Below are 19,270 nucleotides of genomic sequence, written 5' to 3'. Positions count from 1 at the left end.
AAGTCTGTTTTCAAAATTCTCAACTTCTTTAACAATCTCCTCTGGTATGCATCTTCCTTTGAATCTATGTCCGTTTATTGCATTGTCTCATTGCATGTCACAATCATTGGTTCATCAAGATAAGTAATAGTAATGTTGTATAAGTAAAGTAATGAGAGAAAAATAATAATGAGTGTTGATTAATATGAAAAGTCAAAGTGCTTTGATAAATTGCATAACTGTTTTGAACATTGAAGATCTTATAGCAGGAATTGAAAAATGCGAAAAGAAAATCATTTAATAGATAAAAGTGCATGATGCTTGTTTCAGCCTTGCTATCCCGAGGCTCGTGGGGCTCTGGTTGTTCTAATGGTGTAGTTATTGAGTCTTTCTCCTCTGTTTACAGCCTGTATGGAAGGGCCTTCCTCCCCCTCCTCATCGAGAACAACACAATAGTCCATGTCATTATATTCTAGGAACAAGTTCTTCACCGCTGCAGGTGCTTCTTCTTCGTCTGACCCATAAACAATGTCGGCCTGTTGGAAAGTATGCTCCAAACACGGTATTGGCTGCTCCAGTGGATAGTAACGACCACGCCATGGTGGTGACCGGTTGTTGAATTCTTCCCAGGTGTACTCATATCCCAGACCAAAAGTAGTGCCATGTTTCTTGAGCTTTATGTGCGTGGCGATTCCTTGGAGGTTTTTGCCGAGCCCCTTGCCAGGTTTGTACCCACTCAAATTCAGTATGTTCTCGATTTTGTTATCCCACCATTTATCTTTGTCAACATCATTTACCCGTTCAATATGGTGGTAAGTCTCTCCACGTAACTTCATTATTCCTTCAATTGCCGTAATGGTCTGACGACTATATATAGGGTTGCTACCTTTCGCCGTGAATAATCACCTCTTGGTGATTCAATTCGAATTTTACTGCTTGATGCAGTTTTGATGTACGACCCCAGTAGCATGAATCCATGGCTGTCCCAACAGCAGGTTGTAATATGTTGGCACGTCTATCACTTGGAAATCAATATTGAACCATGTTGGCCCTATTTGCAAGCATAGACTAATCTCCCCAATGGTGGACCTTTGGGAACAGTCGAAGGCTTTCACATTGATAGCTCCGTTGTTTATCTTGTGTAGTCCTTTACCCAACTTCTTGAGAGTTACCAGAGGACAAATGTTGATACTGGATCCTCCGTCGATCAGGATTCTGGTAATAAAATAGTCATCACATTGCACGGTGATATGCGGTGCTTTGTTGTGCCCCAGCCCTTCAGGTGGCAGCTCGTCCTCATGAAAGGTGATCTTATGGCTCTCCAACACTTGTCCTACCATGTTAGCCATTTTCCCGCCAGTGATGTTGCTTGGTACATATGCTTCACTCAGCACCTTCAATAGAGCATTCTTGTGTGCCTCGGAATTTTGTATCAAAGCAAGAATGGAGATTTGCACTGGTGTTTTATTCAACTGGTCAATGATCGAGTATTCCTTGTCCTTTATCTTTCTCCAAAGATCATCTGGAACTGTCTCAATGATGGGTGGCCGATTGGAGGCTTGCTTGCTTGACTCAGCTAGATGTTCCGGGGTATAAACCCTACTAGTTCTCATCATAACCTGTGTGGCAATAGTTTCTTCGAACCTAACCTTGCTTTTCCTTCTTGCCTCGGCTGTATAGTTCGAGGGTACAGCCTTTGTATGGAATGGTGTCATGGTCGATATTGCCATTGGGATTGGTGTGGCTATCCTTACTCCGAACGGAGCACGTGCCTTGGGTGGTAAAACTGCAACTTCAACCTCAATTGGTGTTGGTGTCTTTGCAGATGACGTTGCTTCAAACTCAAGTGGCACAGACATATTCACCTCAGCATCCTCTGATGGTTGAATTTGGACTATAATTGGATTGAGAGTAACTATTGGCTTCTTTGGGTCATCACCTTTTGCGATCAACCTGATTGATCCCTCGGGATCCTAATCATCCTCTATTTTGATCATGTGTACACCTCCACCTTTATGGTCTGGCAGAGGGTTGTTGCGGACATTTGGAGCGAGTTCCTTTGCCATAATAATCTTGTTATCAATTAAAGACTGGATCTTGTCTTTAAAAGAATGGCATTCATCGATGGTGTGCTCTTTCATGCCGTAGTGGTATTTATAGGATTTGTTTGGGTTAACCCACTGAGAAGGGTTCTCAGGGGTTGCATCAGGGATGTGGGTGACATAACCAGTAGCTTTGAGTCTCTTGTACAACTGGTCAATGGGTTCAGCAATGGATGTATATTATTTTGCAGGTCTACGATCAAAATTAGGTCAGGGTTGAGGGAAGTTTTGGCGTGCAGGAGGTGATTGGTAATGGGATGGTTGAGCATTATAGGTTTGGTAGACGTGAGCGGGTTGGGAGTATCTGGGTGAAGTAGGTTGATATATTGGTGGTGCAGGTGATTGATAAGTTGGTGGTGGAGCTTGGTAGGAGGGTGAGGGTGCTTGGTAGTTCGGAGTTGGCTAATATGTGAGTGGAGGTATTGGGTAAGTTTGGCATTTGATGGGAGATTTGGTTTTCTATGCAACCATTACGGCCCCCACGTCCCTTTTCTTGGACACACCACCGGACTGTAAGGCCTTATTTGTAGCTTACAAGGCCTCGAAGTTTGTAACCATTCCGCTTTTGATAACCTCTTCAATCCTTTCACCTAGTTTGATAATGGACCTTTGGATCACCTGTACAATAAAACATTTCGAACTTCGGAGGCTTGTACCCCTCAGGAAGTTAGACATCGGGCTGTATGCAAAGATATTCATAGCACAGCCCTTCAATTCCCTTGCTTCCTTCAACGCCTTGAATCCGGCTAGTCAATTTCTTAAGTTCCTCAGCCATGTTCCTCATGAGCAGGTCTTTTTCATCAGACTCGGGTGTGTTTGAGATATGCTGGGTGGAGTGTGACAGGGTCTCCACGTAGATAGGGGTGTTATGATGGGTGTGAAAGTGGTCATTTGTGGAGTTTTGGGGTTTCGAGATGAGTAGTGGAGTATTGTTTGGGAGATGGCAAGTGTTGCATTAGTTTTTTGGCGGAATAGTGTGATGGTGAGGAGCGGGATGGTTCTGTTTCTTTGGGATATTCTATGGAGGTGTAGGATTCTGAGTATTGGGGAAACTGATATCTGGGGTGGTGAGGGAAAATGACAAATTTGCCAGATTCTGAACCTGATCAAGCTCTTCTTGGAATTTCGGCAGCTTTTGTTCAGGTTGGGATACATTTTCCTTACGAACCTGAGTACCATGTCCATTGGTGACTTCTACACATTCAGTTGAATTCTCCTTCCTGGCGTTGTTCAAATCTTCCATCTTGCCTTTGTTCTTGTTTTTGACAGGACTAAGAGGAGGAGTGGGTGGAGGGCCCCTGGATCTCGTGGAATAGGATGATGTTGCCAGAGTGCATGAAGTAACCTTTGGGAGGGGAATAATAAAGCAAAAATAAAACAAAAGGTAACCAAGTTAGTGAGGATTATAAAAAGTATTGCAATATTTAAACACATAGTGCGGGAATGTAAAATGCGTCCTAATTTGGGGACCTCTTTGTGCCCGAGGTAGGCCTAGCGACAAATTAATTTGGAGAACTTAGAATGCTAAATGCCTCATTTTATTGATGAAAAAATAAAACGAATCCCAAATCAACAATAGATAAAGAAGAAATAAAATTCACTAATGGACATTGGCCTTATTACATTTTATAGAGCGAAAAGATAAACTCCTATCTACTTGGTCCCTGAAGGACCTTCCCCAGATTCGGCATCTTTGGATTCATCGAACAACTTTCCCAACTCGCGAAGTCCCAACAACAGGTATACTCTGGCTAGATGTCCGCCTTCGTTTCCCTCAGCATTTTTACAATCTTCGATTCTTTTGAGAAATTTCCTTTCCAGTTCTACTATGCCTCGCTCAAAGTATCCTAGTCGCTTATTGGCATTGACAGCCATGTCCTTCCACTCCTCAATCAACTTATGGTTGGCCTCTTGTATCTTGCGGTGTTCACTTTCGCATTCGCGGACCCGTTTGCACAACTGGTTGTATTTGACTTGTGCCTCGGCCTTTTCATCCATGATTATGTGACCTCGAACAAACCTAGGTTGGCCGAGACCTTCAAGATTATCCTCCAACCAGCCTGAATAGTAGGGAGTACAACCAGCATGGTATCTGTTTGGCTCGATGTTGTCTCTCCCCATTACGATCTTGCAGCGCCACATATGCTGATCTTGGCACTTGTAAGAACCATCATCATCCTGGAAGTCAGCCCAGAAATGACCCACCTTGTTGACCCTAGGTACAACCTGGTTCCTACTAGCTTGCCTCATAACTCGGAGAGGGACATAAGGGTATATTCCTCTCAGACTGATTAGTATCAGGAAAGGAGCATCTCTGGATCGGGTGATGAACTCCTCGGTCAGAAACCACTCGAACATCCATTAAATTTGGTCTTCAGTCAGATTTTCAAAAAGCTCGACCCATTCTTTAGCATTCTCCGGCTGGGCAAACATATCGGGGATGTAATTTATTCGCTTTGGATGATGAAAAGCGATGTGATCATCCCAGTCCCTTCATTGAATATCTTGTCTGTATTCACCCTTTTGGAGATGTTCCATGAGCTAGAGTTGAAGCAGCAAATTGTAGCCTTCGAAGTGTTTGGCTCCTTGTTGACACTTCTCCAAGGCTTGGTATATGTCGGCAATGATCATAGGCACGATGCTGAATGGCTGCCCACTAGTTCCCTCCATTAGGGTCTTATTTACCATAGCCAGCCTGCTATGGATTCTTGCTTTCTTCATTAGAAACACGATCAGACCCAAAAGGCAAAACATGAAGACGAAAACCCTTCGATGGATGTGCCCTAAGGATGTGATGGCGAACTCGTCAGGGTAGGTATAGCAGGATTTGTTGTGATCGAACCTTTCATACAAATAGTCAAAAGGGATGTAGGATTCCTTCAGACATGTCAAATCTGGATTCTTCTTTAAACCCATCATTTTGAGGAAACCCCTGCCTTTACAGTTCTCAAGCATCAGCATACCCGGAGTTTCCCATACTAGACCGGCCAATCCTCCTATCTCCTCTAACAAGGGTGTCATTTCAATATCCCCAAAGCGGAATACAACCCTTTAACAATCCCAAAACAGTGTGGCAGCTTCTATAATCTTGTTGTTAGGTTGGATCTCCAGGAGGGAAGGTAGGTTTCCCAAATACTTTCTGATGAGAGTTTGATCACTAGAGTGAAGATCTTTCCACCAGCTTAGCAGTCTTGGGTGGATGTTGGTGACCATGCCGAATCTAGGGACTTCGTGCCTCATATTTCTGCAAGGCAAATAAGGTTAGGCCCTTACCCCCACCAGAATCGACTATTTAATACCAATAATTAGCATGAAGCATTTAGTTCTTCAAATAAATGCACAGAACGTGGTGATGTCCGTTTGGGTTTAAGGAAACCCAGTGGACTTTGGACAATGCTTATCGTAAAGGATCATTATGCGGACAACATAACTAACCCGTGTAGGTTCGACCATGATGCATGCACAATTTGAACAGAGTAATTCTATGTGGTTTAGACTGGTACCCTTGAGCAGACAACTCAAGGGCGAAAGGCATGGAACCGTCGACTGCACCGCTGATCGACTGGTTTTACCGCAAATATGCCTTTCCGGATTTATGGGGTAATAATATAGGAAGAGCACAACCAATTATTATAAGCATTGCTATGGTATTTGTTTGGCACGAGTGGAGTATGATGTTGAGCATGATTATTCAATAATTAAAAGCATGTTGGCACATATTTGCACGTTAAAAAGCAATAAATACAGCAATTTCATAATTTAAGGTAGTAATAAAGGAAAGGAACAAAGAAGACAAGTCAAATTTGCAGTTGAAAAGGAAATTGAATGTTTAAAGGAATTAAACAAGTAATTGCACATAAGTAGGTACAAATTCACAAGAACAATCTGAAGTGGTAAAAACCTAATATCCACAGCAGAGTCGCCATGCTGTCGCGCCCCCTTTTTTCCCTCTTTGCACCGGAAAATCGGGTTTATAACATTTTGGGTATGAAGCAACTCATTCCTTTTTGGGAACTGGATTTGCATTTGAAGAGTCGCCACCTAATGATTTAAGGTGAATTAGGACACCTATAGGGTTTATTTCTAAGTTTTGTTTGATAACCAAAGATAGGGTAAGGGCTTGAAATTATCCTAAGGGGAAGGTGTTAGACACCCCTCGGGATCCACTAGTGTGGTTTCCGGCCAAATAATTTTTGTGAATTTGTACAATTAGCAGATAGACAAGTATAGGCTCAAATAGTAGGGGATTTGAGTTTAAACACATAAGAGTTTGAAAACACTTAAAAGACGAATTTTGAAAAGAAGTTACAATTCTACTTGAAAAAAAAAGAAATGGAAAAGGGGGAGGGTGGTCCTAGGTTTATTTATAATATGGATCACATCATTGCGATACCCTGGTATGACACTCCTCAGAAGAGGGGATACACGTGGTATTAGCGCACCGGTCATCATATCCATATCTATCCTTCCCACCTCGTTAAGGTATTAAAGCGCAGATTGGTCTCGACCTCTATTGCATGATATTACCCGTCCCATTCCTATCAGTCCCGGAGGAATTTAGGACTACTATTCCTATAAGAGGGAGGGTTTTAGGCTGACTCTCTGATTTTTAAAGGTAAAAAGACTAAGGCGACATTCAAAACACATAGGACTGCATATTAGGGGATATATGTAAGCAACTAAGAGGCTCAGATATATACCTCCTCAAGCAAAGCACATAAATAGCACGACTCAAACACATTTAGGGTCTGAATTTTAAAACACTAAAGCAGGATGTTTGAATTGTTGAAACAGACCAGTTTATTACATAACTCTGATAAGAAGTTCGAATCAGGCCTGCCTGCTGGTTGTAGTAGTTACTAATTAACAAAGGGCGAATTCAGTTTCATTGTTATCGCCTAAGGCTTGCCTAAGTGTGTTTTGGTGATACCCTATAAGCATGATATCTATTACTGATTCAGAATGTGGTAAAGCAGTAATAGTTTTAAAAAGTGCGTTTTGAGATCCTATAGGCATGCTTTCTAACCAGTATTAATAAAAGGAGAGTAGATTGTTTAAAACTAGTTCAGAACAGTACGAGTTAAACTAATTTTAAACTAGACTGGTTTCAGATCCTATAGGCATGATATCTATTTGAACGTGAAATGAAGCAGGCGATATTTACTTGAAATTCCTATAGGCATGATCTGTGTGAAGAATACTGATTTTAACCTTATGGATATGATGTCTGATTATAGCCGTTTAGATCCTAAAAGCATGGTGTCTAAGTGTGGTAATAAAACATGCAGAATTTAAAACAGGACATATAGGCATATTATCTAAATGTAGAGATACACATGAAAAATTTAATGAAATTAATCCTAGAGGCATGTTATCTAAATGTATAGTTAAAACATGCAGAATTTAAAGAAACAAATCCTATAGGTATGTTATCCAAATATAGAGTTACAACATGCGGAATTTAAAGAAACATATCTTATAGGCATGCTCTCTACCCTTCATGCATAATTACCCATCCCTTTTCACTAACCAACCCTAATATTTGTTACAAATTATTATAGACCAAGTACTGAATTACATCAAAAAAGTGCAAAAAAGAAGTTACAACCATAGGAAGCCTGATTCTTGACTTCCTCTCTGAGTTATGGAATAAACCACCTCAAATGCCATTTGTTTCAAAGCCTTTCTTAGACTTGGGTGTGTGAAAGTTCCCTAAGGGTCTCAAGGGACCCCGGGCAGTGCTTACACCCAAGTTTGCATAACCAGATAGTGATGAGTGCAGTATGGAAGGGCCATCCCTTATGTGTCCAAGTTCAGAGGGAGCTCATAGGTCCCAAGGGAAGGCTCACACAAGAGGGGCGGAACCTAAGTTCTAAGAGTATAGTGGAAGTGCAGAAACAGGGATTTATTTAAAACTGGGTTGAGAATAATAAAGGGTAAGGGGTGATTTTGAAAACAGTAGTAGTGAAACTTAAATTACACAGAATTAGTAATTGCAGAAAAAGGGGTCAGGTTTGGACATGCACAGCAATAGATGATGTTGGCATGCCCACAAACCAGCCAGAGAACACAAACACAAAGAGGGTATGGGGGTTTAGGAATACATTGGATGAGGCATATGACCCTAGGAGGGGTCAAGTTTGGACATGCACAACAATAGATGGTGTTGGCATGCCCATAAACCAACCAGGGAACACAAACACATAAGGGGATATGGGGTTTGGGATTCATAAGTCACATAATCAAGTGACTGACAAAGTACATACATAAGGGAACAAATTAATTTAGATGGGGAGGGAGTAGATTATAGCATGCTTAGTAATGAAACTTGATTGCATAAATATAAGTAGAAACAGGCAAGAGTGAAGGAAACAACTAAAGGAAACATGTTGTTTTTTATGCTTGAAGATTAATTAAGACATACAAGTAAGAAGCAAATGCAGAAAGGAAAAGTAAGCAAATTTCCCCAGCCTAGCCTTAGCCTTCAACCGACTAGACAAAACAGTAAGTAGTAATAGAGAAAGGAGAGGTTTGAGTAAAGTGTGTGTTCTGAACTCAGATGGTTCGTGTGTTTGAAAGAAAAGGATGCAGGGTATTTATAGCTTCTGAAAACGATTGAAAAGTAAGGTAACATGTAAAGTTTTCATACACACATGGAAACAATCACAAGTCAGAATCAATTACACCAAGTGATTCCCCTTTAATTAAGGAATCACTATTTAACGGGTAGCAGCAGGTCTAATTAAGGAATGAAATCAGTTCGAAAGCAGACCGATTATTCCCATATAAGGGGTACTAAAAGCATGAAGTAAGTAATCAAGTCTAAGTACAGAAATATGCTTATTTTGGAAAAAGATTCAGTAAGGCAGAATATCATGGTAAAGGAAAGGAATCCATTTACTTTAAACAGATGGATATGAATTAGGGCTTGTAAGAAAAGCTTTGAAATCAGTCACAAGATCAAGATCAATCAAGGAAGGAACATGCTTCTCCACTTTAGTATATAAACAGACTGAATAGAAACATCAGACATGCGAAGCCAAGCATATTGGAAAAAGAAACAGCATACAATAGTAGCAGAAATAAGCATAAGATTCAGTAGTGAAAAAAGTTAGATAGTCAGGGCTCCCACGTATAGCCAAAGTGAAGAAAAGAGTCAAACAAGTAAAGGTCTCACAGTAACAGGTGAGGAAACCTTTTGAAAAGTTAGTGTTTCAGCCATAGTCGAGTTGAAAGATAGTAAAAATCAGATAAGTCACATAAAGAATAGAGAGTCTGAAACAAGAACTGTCAATCGAGTCAAATATTCAAACAAACAATTTCAGACACAGAGACCTAAGGTTTTCAACAACAATCGAGTTTAAAATATAGTAAACAAATAAGTTAAGCAAAAACATAAACAAACAAGTACACATCTAACAAACAGCTTCAGAACTGGACTGAGACCCAAAAGAAATTAGGGTTTTAACATGCTGACTCAAGTAGAAGGAAAGCATAACAATCAGTTTGAACATAGTAAAATCATATAACAACATCAAGAATCAGAGAAGAAGTTTTTGAAATAACTTGAAGGAAAACCCAAATCGGAAAAATGAAGAGTCGTTTTGAAAGCAAAGTTAAAGAACCTTCGAGAAACACTTAATAAAATCATAGTAAATACATATCTGAATGAAAGTTGAAGGATATTAAAGATTAAGGTTTCGAAAAACCTAGAAAAGGTGAGAAAGGCCTTGAAAGTTACCGATTTAACCAGGAGAGTCAAGTATCTGACTCGAACGACCATGGTTGGCCGGAGAAAGGTCAGGGATGACCGGAGAAAAACCTTGAATAGAAATCGAGCAAGGACCGGGCCAGATTCCTTCGAGGTCTGGCCAAGAAACCATAGAAACAAGAACCCAAGAGTCGTAGGAGGCTGATACATGTCTCAAATGACCACGAGGGGCTATGGATTAGGGAGGTATTAGGGTGGGGTGAGAAGGCGGCGTCTAGGGTTCTTGAGAGGTTTCAGAGAGAGTTGAGAGAGAAAAGGTATTCAAAGGCAGCGGTAGGTGAGGAATGAGATAGGTTTAAGGGTCGTTTGGGGTTAAAAAAGGAAAGGGGGAACGAGAGCCGTTGATCTAAATGATCAACTACTGGGATTTAATGGGTTAGGTGGGGAGTTCGGGTTGGGTCATTTAAATTGGGTTAGGGGGTCGGGTTCGAATTGCAATTGGGTTGGGAAATTGGGTCTGATTTGGGCTCAATTTCAGGCTATAATTGAAATGAAATTGGGCTATCATTTAAATAGCCATTTTTCCCTATTTAAAATTTAAAAAAATATAGCAAATTAATTTCTTGAAATAAATTGAAAGCACTAAAATAATTTATAAAATATAATTAATAGTTTAAAAATACAGGACTTAATTTTTCTAAGTATAAACGCAATTAAATCCTAAAAGAGGCTAGTATTGCAAGTATATGCAATTTGTCTTTAAAACACTAAATAAATTTGTAAAAATACGCAAAAATTATCTTAGCTATATTTTGGCATAAATATGAGATTTCAAAAAATAAACTACCAAAAATAATAATTTTGGAAATTATTATTGGGTTTTTATGGGTAAAATAGGGAAATAAATTAATTTTAAAACCTTTAAAATTAAGGAAAGATAATAAAACATTTGGACATACTTATGTATGCATACATATGTTTTTTGAAGGTATTTTGCATATTAAAATATATATGAAAAAATTGGGTATCAACAGGCGGTACCTCGGGAGATCCCCATGTATATTTACCTTTGGGAATACGAGGCGGTACCTCTAGAGATTCCCTTGCATATTTACTTTTGGGACACCAAGACGGTAACTCAGGAGATCCCGTGTTGAGTTTTTACTTTCGTGACCACGAGACGGTATCTCGGGAGTGCCCCTGTCATTTACCTCTATGTGCTCTGTTGCTGTTTGTCTATAAATTCTCCCTTTTAATTTCTCGGTCTTTCATCATATTGTTATATCTTCTGCCTTATTATTATATGCCAGTAGGGCCTTGACCTGACCATGTCACTACTCAACCGAGGTTATTACTAGGCAAGCCAACCCTAAATACCGGTCGTGATGGCGCCTATCATATTACTAGGCAAGCCAACCCAAACATTATTCACAACCCTCTTACTTTTATAAAACCATTTTCTAACATAGGTTTAATTACCAAATTTCTCATAATAAGTGTTTTAGACAACTAAAATGTACGGAATTTAATAAAACAGTACACCAACACCACCCAAACATCTGGTGTCACAACTCTAGCGCCTATAAATACACAACCGACTGTCTAATACATCATAAGTCTAAAATGTAGAAATGAAAAGATATGGAGGAGGAAAGCAGGGCTGCAGACGCCATACAGCTACGTTGCAATCTCCGGCAAACTCTGGATAAGCTGAGGCCCCTCACTCTGCCGCTCGGGTACCTGGATCTGCACACAAGGTGTAGGGAGTAACGTGAGTACATCAACTCAGTAAGTAACTAAAGCAAATAAGGTCTGAAAGCAGTGACGAGCAGTTTAAAAAACATATAAATAAGTAAACAATAGTATAACAGATCAATTTCCACAGTTTATAAACCAACTTTGTCATAAAAACTTCAGTTTCAATTTGGAATGATTAAAATCATTTACTTAGCAATTTTCAACAGAGGCTATTTGTTAAGAGAAGAGAGAAATCAGTGAAACTATCATAAATGGGCCCCTCGGGCAAGGTATCACTCAGAACATGGCCTCTCGAGCAGCCTCTCAGTCACTCGTGACTCAGCTCTCGTCACTTAGTACACAATCCCAGCACTCAGGCTCATTAATATCCCATAATAATAATAATCATAGTAACCACCGCGGCGTGCTGCCCGATCCATAGTTTATAATCGACTATGCTCACAGGGGGTGTACAGACTCCGGAAGGGCTCCTACAGCCCAAGCATCATATCACTGCAGTGCGCAGCCCGATCCAATATATATATCGCTACAGCGTGCAGCCCAATCCATATAAGTATCGTTGCGGCGTGCAACTCTCATAGCCACTCAGGCATAACAGTGGAAATCAAGGAAACCCAGCCCAAACAGTTTTCATATTTTAAGAGCACAACAGTAGAAATTAGGGAACTCAGTCCAAACAGTCCTCACATTTACAAGTAGAGTGATAAAACTAGTTTTAAACAATAAATAGGTAAAACATGACTTAGGATATGCTTTTGACAAGTAAAGTGAGGAAAAACAATAAAAATGGCCCTAAGGGTCTCAACGGGTCGGTATAAGGCCCCAAACATGGCATACATCCCATAATACAGTATAAATGACTAAAGTACGGAATATCATAAGGTTCCAAATCAAATACGCAACTTAATAGTCGCTACGGGACGGATCAAGTCACAATCCCTATCGGTGCACGCCCACATGCTTGTCACCTAGCATATGCGTCACAACATTTATCAAAACAATTCAAATACCGGGGTTTTGTACCCTCAGTTCCAGATTTACGATGGTTACTTACCTCAAACTGGTGAAAATACTACTTTGCGATTCCATTTCCTCTCGCCTCGGCCTCAGCTCGTGCTGAATCTACCCAAAATCAGAATCATAACATTAGAATAGGTCAAAGGGACGAAGCCCATGCAAAATAAATCAAATTATACCAAAAAATCCCGAAATTGGCCAAACCCGACCCCTGGTCCCACGTCTCGATACTCAGTAAAAATCACATGAACGGAATTCTTATCCTTCCACGAGTCTATACATACCAAGAACACCGAAATCAAAGTCCAAATGACCCATCAAATTCTCATTTTAAAGTCTCTTAATCTCAAGCCCTAATGCCCAATTTTTCTTCCTTAATCCCCACTAATACCATGATTAAACAATGGAAAAATGATCATAAACCCAAATAATGAAGCTTAGGGAGCTTACCCAACTGATATCCCTTGATTTCTCTTGAAATCCACTGCCTTAGCCTCTTTCCCGTCTTCAAAAATAGAGAACTTACCAATATTTCGCGATGAAAACAATATATACCTTCTGGCCTAGGGATTCTGCACCTGCATCCCAGCTACCACATCTGCGGTCCAAGACACCGCACTTGCGGTTTCCACTTAAGTTACCAAAGTTGCATCTGCGACCAAATAGCCGCACCTGCGCCATCACAGGTACGGTCAGCCAACCGCATCTGCAACTCCTACCCTTCTCCTCCTTGACCGCTTCTACTATCATTTCCTCGCATCTGCAGCATCGCACCTGCGGTACCCACTTCGCATGTGCGGAAATACTAGAATAAAAAAATCTGTAGCTTCTCAAATTTTCCAAACTCTCCGACAACAATCCGAAATTACCCCAAGACCCCGGGACCCCAACCAAAAGCACCAACATAACCCAAAACCTTATTCAAACTTATAAAAATCTTCAAAACACCTCAAACAACACCGAATCAACCAAAACTCAACGGATTCAAGCTTAAGTTTCAGAAATATTCTAAATTACGCTTTTGATCAAGAACCCAACCAAACCACGTCCGAATGACCTAAAATTTTACACACACATCCCAAATGACATAACAGAACTACTGCAATACTCGGAATTCCATTCCGACCCCTATATCAAAATCTCACCTACAACCAGAAATCGCCAAAAATCTAATTTCGCCAATTCAAGCCTAAATCTACTCCGGACCTCCAAAACTCATTCCGATCACGCTCCTAAGTCCCAAATCACCTCCCGAAGCTATCCGAATCATTGGGACTCACATCCGAGCCCTCAAAAACATAAGTCAACATTCGGTTTACTTTTCCAACTTAAGCTTCCTCTAAAGAGACTAAGTGTCTCAAGCCTTACCAAATCCTTTTCAAACCCGATCCAATCAACCCGATCAAATATAGAACCATTAGACAAAGCAATAAGAAGTGGAAATGGGGGAAACAGAGCGGTAACTCATGAGACAATTGGACGGGTCATCACACTACTCTTCTGCACATGTTTTGTGTGTAGAACCAGGTACCTCTTATCAGCCTCGCTATTAGTTAAGCGTACTTGTTGTTGCTTTGGAGACTTCAAGGTATATCTGCCAGAGTCAGTACACCTCGGAGTCCCCCTCTATCCTTTATGTTGTTCCTCATTTATTTATCCTAGTTACTAATGTATAGAGATTGTTAGGACAAGTTCGTAGAGCTTGTGACTTTCGAATACCGAGTTTTTGGAATTTTTTATGCTCGAGTGTTGGTTTACTTGTATATGACAAGCGATATCTTTCAGTTATATAGTTATTTGTCGAAGTTTAGTTGTTAAATTCTGCTTTTATTTCAATTCTTCTGCAATTTGCTAGGCTTACCAAATCATAGCGACTAGGTGCCGTCACGACGTCTTACAGAGGGAGAATTGTGTCATGACATAAAATAAAAATATTTATTACTAACATATTACCACTAATTATCTAGATGAATTCTCCCACATCACACTTACAAGAGTGCAGTGTCCTCAAAGTAATAACAAAGCAAAAAAAATAAGGGTGGATAAGAAACTCCCTTAAAGGCCAAAGGCTAGAGCAATCACAACTCATGGGGTATTCAGACTTCTCCCAAGAATGGCCCTTTGTGCGGGTACCTCACACTAGTTCTAACCATCTAGCTCACTTTTGCACATCTTATGTCTTTTATTTTATGCTCATAATCCTACAAAAGAAAAATAAATTTTACAAAAAGAATATAACAAAAATAAAATAAAATAAATAAATTATTCTAATTTAACGTCACAACACGATATGAACCACGTTTTTCCTCAGTCTCGAACATATGAATGGAGCCTCTAATTTGGCTTCAAGTTTTCTGTAATGCTCCCGGGTGGTGGAACGAATTTAATTGGGCTAAGTAACCAATATAATATTTTGCACTTTGTTATACCCCATGTTTTCGTATAAGAAAATATACCATAACTAAATTGATGGAAGCTCGGAAAATGAGATGGTATATCCCGCATTTTGGTACGTCAAAGTTTTGTCATAAGTTAATCAGTGTAAGTTCATGAATGAGATTATTTTGATATTATAAGCATTGTGTTATTTTAAACAAGTGATGAGTAAATTCGTGAATGTGAAAGGGTAAGCAAATTGAAGAAAATAAATTGCATCAAAATTTGACATTTTGAAATAAAATATGGTCCAAGCTATAATACCCCATATCTATGGACTAGTGCCATATATGGTATCATATGACCATGATAGCAAGGTGTATAAAGTGTGTTAAAAGTGAGTAATATTTTAAGTAATTTTAGATAAGTTTTAATTGTATGGGCATCAATCCATGTGTAAGTAGCTAGAATGACTAATCACTACTTAGTAGGTGGACCTGGATACACCTAAAGAAGGGGTTCTTTTATGATTAGCTCGCTGGAGGCTTGTTAACACATTTGATCAAAAGTATAACTCATGTGTGAACAAAAATTCCCACGTAATCATGTCACTTTTGGAGACAAAATGAAAATATTTCCTTTTCTCTACTACTACTAGAATATTAGTAGAAATTATTTAATTAAAAAGGGGATGATGCTTGAAAATTTCTTGAGCAGCAAAGAAAAGATTTCATACGAAATTATACTGCATAATAGCAACGGGATTTTTCGATTCTAAGAGAGTTTGGTGCAATCTTTCTCATGAATATCATACGGATTTTTCCCTACTTTAATGCGACGTTACATGGTATCGCAATTGACATGTGTTAGAGGGGTTGTCTAGAGAATTGTCTTAGGTATGTTAAGGTTATGACCTTCCTTCATGTTGGCATGATCTCATAACTACATTTGTTTGATAACGAGGCATAAAGAGAAATTCATACTCCCGAATTTATATACATTATACTAGTCTCATAAGTTACAATATTTTCCCTTATCGGGAGTTGATATTCAGTTTAGTTTTGTCTTCTTTTAGCCAAGAGAGCAAAGAGTATGTATATATATACATATAGTATTACAGTATTTTCACCACCATCGAGCTATAATCGATGGGAAGGCCCTTATTGGGTAACTCTGATCAGATGGTAAGTTATATACCGAGCCTACTGTAGCCGAGCACCTATGAGCGAGCCCAACATGGCTGAGATACAGAGTCTAGTATCGCCAAGCACCTACAAGCGAGCCTACTACGACAGAGCAGTTACACGTTCCGAGCCTTATATGGTCGGACATCTATTTTATTTACTATATCTAAAGAGTTGAGTCAGTATCAACAGGTAAGTATATCTCCAGATCATCTTTCACTTCCAGTTACTTTCAATTATTATATTATCAATTCAATTTCATCTTTCAATTATTTTATTGCCTTACATACTCGGTACACTAATTGTACTGATGTTTCTTTTGCCTGGGGAAGCTACATTTCATGCTCGAAGGTCCCTATAGAAAAGTCGAGAGTCCTCCAAGTAGGCTATCAGCTTAGCGGAAGATGTTGGTGCGCTCCATTTGCTCCAGAGTTGCTTGTTTGGTCAGTATGATTTAGACGTGTATTGTTTGGTATGGCGGGGCCCTATTCCGACCTTATGATAAGTATGTTCTCTTAGAGGCTTGTAGACAGATGTCATGTATACAGATACTGGTATGGCCTTGTCGGCCTATATTTTAAGTATATAATAGATCACATTGGCCTTATAGGCCCGTATGTCACAGGTATGAGTTTCTAAATTAGGTTGGGTCGTTCTATGTCAGGTATTCCCTAATGTTTACTCTGGTTATCTCATGAAGCCCTTATGTCCCACTTAGTTATGATGATGTAATAAGAAAGATACATTACATTAGTACTCGATTGAGTAAGGTAACGGGTGCTCATCGCGGCCCATCAGTTTGGGTCATGACAAAAGTGGTTCCAGAGCAGTTCTGTCCTATGGAGCATATAAGTCATGTCTAGTAGAGTCTTGTTTATGGGTGTGTTGTGCACCACACATATAAGCAGGAGGCTACAGTGCATGTAGGAATGTCATTCTTTCTTCTTACTCTAGATTGTGTGATAGAGTTCAGTTGTAAGAACTCCATTTCCTAAACTATATCTCATTTATAATATGACGACACCTACATCCAGAAGGATGGTTGGTAAGAGATATAGTTGTGGAAGTGTTGAATTAGAGGAAATCGAGTTTGCATCATTTCTATGATGGATAAATGTGATATTTCTGCAAAACATGTGTGTACTCAATGTGTAAGCTTCTTGATAAGGAGTCTTAAGACAAGAATATGTATCCACCCTTATGGTGAAAGACAATGAGAGATTTCAGAGATACATACAAACTTCAACAAGTAAAAGAAGTAAGATGAAGAAGGATACGAGGTACCCAATTGGCAAAGATGATCATTATTTACAATTCAGGAAGAGAGATATAAGCATTTTGAGTTACCTTCAACAGTAACAAAGGTATGTACAATCAGCCACATCACTCTCAGTTATGCTCCATGGGAGCCAACAGATATAATTTAAGAGAAGGACGTTAGGTGACAGGCCTTGAGACAACAAGAGTGTATAGGCCATAAAGTCATATCCTCATTTCAAGAAATAAGTTCGTGACTCTAACCTGATTACTAGAAGGAAAAGTTAGAACCCAAAGTAATAGAAATTAGTATGGTCTAGTGAACAAGGTAAACTAAACAAGAATTAGGGACTAAATAATTTGATAATAATCGGCATCATAGGAACTTCAGATTGCGTTTCAGTGATAAAAGAATGGACAACAGAAGAATAACCCTTAAAGGTCATTCAGGGAGATGCTTTCCTGAAGCAAGCAATGTGAGCAAAGTTAAGCTTAAGAGACTGTATGTGCCACTTACATTAAGTGTCACCCTCGCGAGTAAGGAAATTTATTATACTTGGTATAGAAGATTATTGCAAGGCAAATAAGGGTCACCGATGATGTGAAAAGACACCAAAGGAGAAGAGGTAAAACATCTATACATAGATCATCCTAGCACTAAACCTTAGTACTCCCCTAAAGGGGAATATGGAGTGATATGACATTAATTCAGAATTTAGTGATCCTAGTAACTATGGAATGATAAAGAGAGAAGGTGATAACAATGAGAAAAGGGAGGAGATTGCACTTATTCAAATCCTACAAGATATGCTACGATTCCAGACCATTATGCAAATACGATGTCAAAGAAATGAAGTAAAGGTTCCTACCCGAGATGTTATTGGTACATAAGGAATTAGTGCGGGACGTAAGTTAAGACAAAGGAAATGACCTAATAAAGAATACAATGAATATTGATATGAGAATGGGCCAACGGGTAGTTAATAGTTGATTTAGGAAGGGCCTAGTTATGGCTAGACAAGAGGATGCAGACAAATTAACAGATCGTGCAAGATAAACACAGTAAAACCCAACATAGAGACTTCAACCTCGCAGTTATGACATTGTGATCCTTGAGAAATATTCAGCTAGGAGTTGGGGTAATTAAAGGTATTGTATGAGTGTAGCGAAAATAAAAAAGAGTGCCACTAGGAAGGCAGTCAAAATATAAGTTCAGAAAAAACCTACAAGCACAAGGGCGTGGAGATAAGTAACTACATATAATTATAGGCAAGGAAGGACATAAAAAATTCCTTCAAGTATACAATCTAATAAGCTCGCAGCTTTACAATATTCAGAGGGTCTTCCCTAAGTACTACAACTAAAGACTAGCTGAGGAAATAAGGAAGAAGGCTTCAACCTAAAAACAGTGACCTAAAGAGGAAATGTTCTTGTAACAATAGTTTCACAACAACTTTGTATTCACCCCATAAGAAAGTGGCACCTATCGTGGCTAGTAAATGGGAAGTAAAATCAAAAGTAATACTCGAGATCCTATGAGTTGCACGAAAAATTCTGGCATGTGTGGGAACTAAGATAAGCTAAGTATGTATGCAACAAGAGGGTAGAAGAACTAGGAAAATTAATTTCTTACATTTAAAGAAAACTGAGACGGAACGAAAGGAATTATTCGATCAATGATCTAGAGTTAGTTACGTTATGAACGCACTTAAGATTTTGGAGTACTATCCGTGCGACATATATATTGACATTCATAGAGCCGTAGAAGACTCCGGTATAAGTTAAAAGAAAGTATGGAGCTCAAGGCATAGACAAAGGATTGAATTGTTAGATGATTGTATCATGGATATTTCATAGCGCCCATGAAAGGCTAAAGTAATAACTAA

This window comes from Nicotiana tabacum, chromosome 1 (genome assembly GCF_000715075.1).
Source record: "Nicotiana tabacum cultivar K326 chromosome 1, ASM71507v2, whole genome shotgun sequence".
In the NCBI taxonomy this organism is placed as follows: Eukaryota; Viridiplantae; Streptophyta; class Magnoliopsida; order Solanales; family Solanaceae; genus Nicotiana; species Nicotiana tabacum.
This window is presented reverse-complemented; position numbering follows the sequence as displayed.